The 6,780-nt window shown below is 44.2% G+C and overlaps 1 pseudogene; it reads left to right on the forward strand.

Annotated features, from left to right (window-relative positions):
• The first annotated feature begins 4,396 nt into the window (after positions 1-4,396).
• Positions 4,397-4,514, forward strand: LOC126261104 (5S ribosomal RNA; annotated as a pseudogene).
• Positions 4,515-6,780: the final 2,266 nt, after the last annotated feature.

The following is a 6,780-nucleotide window of genomic DNA, read 5'->3' on the forward strand; positions in this document are numbered from 1 at the left end:
GATGTTCTCGAAACAGACGACAATCGAATGTTGCCAAGTCGGGACTGTGCGGATGATTATCGATGGCGTCGAACCAGGGGCACCGGATTGTTGCAATTGTCGGAACGCTCGAGAGTGGCCTGGCATTTTTATGCTGAAGGGAAGGGTGTTCCATGTGTCGATTAACTCTTGTCTTCTGCGGTTGGAATCTCGATTACAGAATGCTGTTTCTCACGCACCGATATAGTTACGTTACACACCGCCGTAACAGTTCGGCAGAGGGTTGCAACTTGTGTCAGCGAAGCGGCAAAGTCGACCGGTTAAGATGCATGACGTGTAAAACTCAACTCGATATTGAGAACGGAGTAAAAAATCCGGAGGCATTGCTTTTCAGCACACCCTCGTATGACATCCGGTGTCCACCTATTCTTCCTTAGACTTTCTATATAATTTTCCGATAATTTCTTTTCTGAGTTCACTCTATTGTTGCTGTTCCCAATTAACATTTTTTCATTTTTATCGTTTCTTTATGAAGTCCAGTATCTCGTTTGTTATCCACGGTTGCCTTTATCCTGTCTTTTTCAACCGTAGTACCTCCCTGCTGCATTTATTTCACCTCTTTTAAAGACATTCCATCGGTTTTCCTCATCAGTAGCTAAGTGGAGCATCATTATCTATTTTATACGATTTTCTAAGACAGTGTGATATTATGCTTCCTTAGGCTTGTTTCAGCTGTTTTCTGTATTTGAATTTCTACTGATATTTCATTAGTACTAGTTATGGTCGCTATCATTGTCAACACCTGAATAACTCCCGTGGTTCTTAACTTAAATCATGAATCATTGTTTTAGCAAACTGCTGTCAAACAAGACAAGTTTCGCTGGTGACATTGCTATCCACAGTAAAAATGAGGAGGGGATGCAGGATGTATTGATCGCAATGCTCTAATGATCACACATTGTGGATTGAGAAAAAACCGAAGAAAGGCGTAGCTAATGAGGCGTAGAAGGAATGAGATTAGCGATAAATTAACATCAAAATTGGGAACGATCCAGTAGAGAAAGTGAAGAAACTCTGTTACCTTGGAAGCAAAATAACACACGATGGACGAAGCAAGGAGGACATAAAAAGCAAACTAGCACAGGCAAAGAGGATATTCCTTGCCAAAAAAGTCTGCTACACGGTCCAGGCACATTAAGGCGACCGCCGTCTTAAATTCGACATCTACGTGCAATAACCACTTACACATCAGGTAGCAGCACTAGCAGTGGAGGGTATATAAAGCGAAATTAGAATTATATTAACACCTTCAGCTGCTAACGAGAGTTGATACGTATCAACGGGGACAGGTGAAAATGTGTGCCCCGACCGGGACGCGAACACGGGATGTCCCGCTTAGATGGCAGACAGTCTATACCCACAGAGGGCACAGAGAATCGTGTGACTGCAGGGACTATCTCGCTTACGCCTCCCGTGAGATTCACATTCTCACCTTATATGTCCACACACTACATTCGTAGTGTCCCAACCCAATACACAAGACATTCTTACCAAGTCCCGTAAGAGTTCGGAGAATACGTGTGCATGCGCACCGCGAAGAAGAAGGTCATGGCCAGTGTTGCCAGAGCTATATACTTATATGAATATGCTATGTCCGAAAGAACAGACACCATATCCATATAAGTGTATATAAAGCGTGTCGCGGGGATGCGGGAAAACAGTGCAGTCGTTGTCGTAATGCAGAAACGGAGTTAGTTGTGTGATGTCCAAAAGAAGGGCATGGTTATTGGCTTTAGAACAAGGGCGGAAGCATTTCCAAATATACTTAGTTTGCAAACAGTTAGCGTGCCGCGGTGGTTAAGGTAAATTGTGCATGACGAAATGACGCTATTCAAAACCGGCGCTGAGGCAACTTTATTGAATCGTGGGCCACAGATGAACGGTGGCTGCGGAGATATGTACAGGCGCATAGAAGTGCAGCTGTCGATCAGCTGAACACCATGACGAACCAAGGGGCTGTCAACAGGCCTTGCCGTGTACAGCCCTGCAACAATCGTCGGAAGGGTCCAGGCTGGAGGAGGGAATGTTGTGGTCTGGAGAACGTCTTCGTTGCATTCCCTGGATGATCCCGTCATTCTGGAAGATGCGATGGATCAACAAAAGTGCTGTATCTCTCCTTGGGGAGATGGCACGAGGGCATCTACCAGTAGAACAGTAGAACAGCTCACAGAGTACATGCGTTGTTCAGACAGTCCCAGGTTGAGTTTACTGTACGCTTCCGGCCACCAAACTCTCCGGATTTAAACCCAGTCGAGTGTCCGAGTGACTACCTGGACTGAACTGTACGCGCTATGGATCCTCAACCGAGAAACCCAGCGCAGCTGTTCACAGCGTCGACGTGGCTCCATATCCCTGCCAGTACATTCTAGAACTTCACTGAATCTCTTCCTGCATGTCGGCGCTCCAAAATGTGATTAGTCTGGCTTCTGATAGGTGGTCGTATTGATGTGACTGGACAGTGTAGTATCTGACATTGACCCTAATCCGAAGAGGTGATTTCCGAGAATGTAAATTTGGAGCGTAGTATTGTGGAAAAGTGAATCGGGGGGTTGTAAGAAACCGGAAGAGAGGAGAATTGAAGAGTCTGAGATGTGGTGCTGCAGATGGGTGTTGATAATTACATTGACTGATAAGAGCCGCGAGGAGTGCCCGTGCGGTTTGAGGCGCCATGTCACGGACTGCTCGGCCCCTCCCGCCGGAGGTTCGAGTTCTCCCTCGGGCATGGGTGTGTGTGATTTTTCTTAGCATAAGTTACTTTCAGTTAGTTTAATTAGTGTGTAAATCTAGGGCCCGATGACCTCAGCAGTTTGGTCCCTTAATAACACACACGTTTGAACATATTGAACATTTGACTCATAAGAAATGAGGTTTTACGCAGAATCAACAAGGAAAGGTACCTGTACCGTGACCTCATGCGATCCTCTTACTTTCGCAGAGTTTTCTCTGTCCAAACGATATGCTTTGCGACGCGCTGGTTGGCGAGCGCCTCCTTGATACGCGGGTCGAGGCGCTCTGCAGGGAGATAGTAGTACGGAGCGAGTCTGCACGGGTCATCGCAGGGGATCAGTTGGCGCATGGTGTACTGCTGTGCCGCACCGGTGTTGTCATTTCGGCGCCTGTCGCTGTTGGCGAGAGGAACTGGAGTGTGGCTGCGGTGATCAGTAAACATACGCTCTGTTCAAGAGTCGTTCCGCCTCTGTGTTGTGACGAGACCCTCCGAGTTGGCCCGGCTTGTAGATCAACGGCAGCTCCCTGGATGGTGATCTGTTTGTCCGGTGGATCGTTTTCAAACCGTGACTGCTCCGTGTGGCCACTCTGTTTCTTATAAATCGCTTGAGCGTTGAGTTTGCATCACTGCTAATCGCGAGTGGAATTAATTGATCTGTGCCCTGGTTGATTTTGCTACCAGTTCTTAGCTGCTGCAAATTGTGCCCGATATTCGGCGAATTTGTATCTTATTTGAGCGAATTGCTACTTTCGCTATTTGTCAATGAATTCCTCGCCTGCGTGGTATAGGTTAACTTTCAGCTTAAGTTGGATTTTGCTGTGCCACTTTCTGCCTCTGGGCTGGCTCTGAACACTATGGGACTTAACTTCTGAGGTCATCAGTCCCCTAGAACTTAGAACTACTTAAACCTAACTAATCTAAGGACATCACACACATCCACGTCCGAGGCAGGATTCGAACCTGCGACCGTAGCGGTCGTGCGGTTCCAGACTGTAGCGCCTAGAACCGCTCTGCCACTCCGGCCGGCCTGCCTGTGGGCGGTTGTAATTTGTTGAAGACCTTGTGCTGTCAAAGGGCTGTATTCTTAATGTTAAAACAGTGTGCAAGTGTTCGTTCTTTACAAGGTCAAAATCCTGAATGGCTCTGCAGATTACTTTTGATGAATGTTAATTTGATTCAAGCTGTCGTAAACGCAGAATTAACTTAAGAACATCACACACATCCACGCCCGAGGCAGGATTCGAACCTGCGACCTTAGCGGTCGCGCGGTTCCAGACTCCGACCGGCTCTCTGTAAGTTTCACACTTTGTGGTTATTAATCGGGTTACTCAATTTTGAGACTTTTGCTGTTAAGACAACTTACATTTGAATAGTTCGAAACCTCACAGATTGCTATAAACTGTGTTACCGTATCGACGTTTGTAAGGGACGATCATCTTCCCTGGGTCAAAATTCATGCATTAAACTTAAATTAGTGGTTAAGTTATTTTTTAAAAATTTAACTGTGAAGTTAATTCTATGTAGCAGTAATACTATATATATTGAAGTCATGCGCGTAAGGTTGTTTATCTTGCACACTTTCCAGAACTGTGTGAATAGGCAGCAATTTTGTTTTAATTAATTCTGTTGGGCAACGGCCTTACCGCAGTGGATACACCGGTTCCTTTGAGATCACCGAAGTTAAGCGCTGTCGGGCGTGGTCAGCACTTGGATAGGTGACCATCCGGGCCGCCATGCGCTGTTGCCATTTTCGGGGTGCACTCAGCCCCGTGATGCCAATTGAGGAGCTACTCGACCGAATAGTAGCGGCTTCGGTCAAGAATACCATCATAACGACCGGGAGAGCGGTGTGCTGAACCCACGCCCCTCCTATCCGCATCCACCACTGAGGTCCCGGCAGGCCACTTGTGGCCTGAAAACGAAGTGATTTTTTTTTTAATTAATTCTGTAGCCATGAGTGTACTACCGGTTGCTTATGATAGTATTTTTCTGTAACTGTGTTGTTGCCAGTGTTTGCATCTTGGTTTCATCAAATAAATCTTTTTTTTTTTTTAACTGTATCCTCAAATTGTGGCTCAGCATTCCACCACTCCAGCAACCTTGTGCCCTGCTCCCTACCTTATCAGGACACGCGAAAAATGCTTTCAAGAAGAAGGGAGAAGATCAGAGAACGGGTTTTAAGGCATGAAGGAATAACTTCCTGAGTACTAGAGGGAGCTATACAGGAAAAGACAGAGATTGGAATATGTAGAACAAATAATCGAGAACGTTGGGTACAAGAGCACTCTTGGCACAGTGAAAGAATCCTTGGCAGGCCACCTCAGACCACTCAGAAGACTGATGACAGATAAATTCAGACCCATATCTCTTTTGACGTCCAAAAATATTCGACGTCTGTTTCTCAAAGAGGTCTCGAGAAGCGTATTCGTCAAGACCAGTTCCTTCAAAACACATCATTAATTATCTTAATCCATACTGCTCTCATTTTACTTACCAAGACCGGACTTTCTTGTTATTTTCTGTTTCCTGGCTTCATAAAGACCGCTTCCAGTTTCTGAATATGATTAAATCATAATTCCTTTTGATACATTTTATGAGTTAATTAATGTTGTCATACTATTCTTCAATTTCAGTTTCATTCGAATCTATGGGTTCATGAGTACCTGTACGATTACAGTATCAGTTCGATATCCATTCAGTTCCACCACCAATGCCCCTTCTGTTTGTTGCAAATTACCCTTTGCTTTATCGCCGATTTCCCTAATCATTATTATTCCTACTCCTGCTCTGCTCTGCCACTAACTGAAGCAGTGTGAATAATTCTACGATTCCCACTGTTATATTCCAGCATTTCTGGCCATCACGCCTCGCAGATTCCTTAAATATTCATCCACATTCTTTTCTTTTATTCCTTTAGTTTTTTTCTAATTTGTCACACTGCCTTATCGTTCGAACTTTCCATGTGCCTACGCTAATTAGAATTCTCTGCTTGTTCAATAGTTCCTCAGAAGTTGTCCCACAGACTCGGAAGGGGGACTATTTTATTTCCAGAATACGATACCCGGGTGTTGCCACCGTGATATTTTTAGTAGAGAACGGCATGTACTCGGGGAAGTAAATGTGGTGTCTTACTCATTGCCTTTCACACCACGGTACTGCAGTCATTAAAGTCATCCCAGCCACTCCTGATAGCAGCAACATAGTTGACGTACCAATCTTACTGATTGCCGTTAACTGTGGCCCTTGAATACTGATGACACTGTCTCACTAAAAGCAATACACATTTGGCGCAACATAAACCGTAAGTATTTTGTGCGTAGCAGAGAGATATTGTAAAGAAACTACTGCGTAATTATCGGTGAGAGATCGACAGAAAATTGTAACAGGTAGGATTTTTTATTAAAAATTAAGAAATAACCCAGCGCTACAACAATGAAGGATGTGATTCAGTTAACACAAACATTAAAAGTGAATATTCATTTTACGGTATATTGATAATTTTTACTTATGGGCCGTCTGACAGCAACTGAATAAAACACAATGTTAGTGCCATACGCGTTTCGCCTTTATTTTCTGCAAGGCATCATCAGTGGCAGGTTGCGTGGACAATTTCTTACATATTACGCTCCTGTTGCATTTTTGGTGATGTTCTTCTTTTTTATGAATGCCAATTTGCAGTTTTTATCCCACATTCCACAGGACCATGAACTGAACGCTTGTTTCAAAGCAATGTTTTGGTTTCTGTTGCCGATTGTCAAATTGTGTTTTATTCAGTTGCTGTCAGACGGTCCATAAGTAAAAATTATCAATATACCGTAATATTACACGCAACTGAGGACTACAAAAGTTGAATATTCATTTATTTACCGTGAGCTCTATGCTTCTACGAAAATGAATAATACATTATACATGGATTGATATCAAATGTAGGCGGGAATAGTATGGGGAAAAAAGGTTTTGCTTCCCCTTATCGTTGATAACACGACCTTTCAAGCGCCTATAATCATCTGCTT

This window comes from Schistocerca nitens, chromosome 5 (assembly GCF_023898315.1).
Source record: "Schistocerca nitens isolate TAMUIC-IGC-003100 chromosome 5, iqSchNite1.1, whole genome shotgun sequence".
Taxonomy (NCBI): Eukaryota; Metazoa; Arthropoda; class Insecta; order Orthoptera; family Acrididae; genus Schistocerca; species Schistocerca nitens.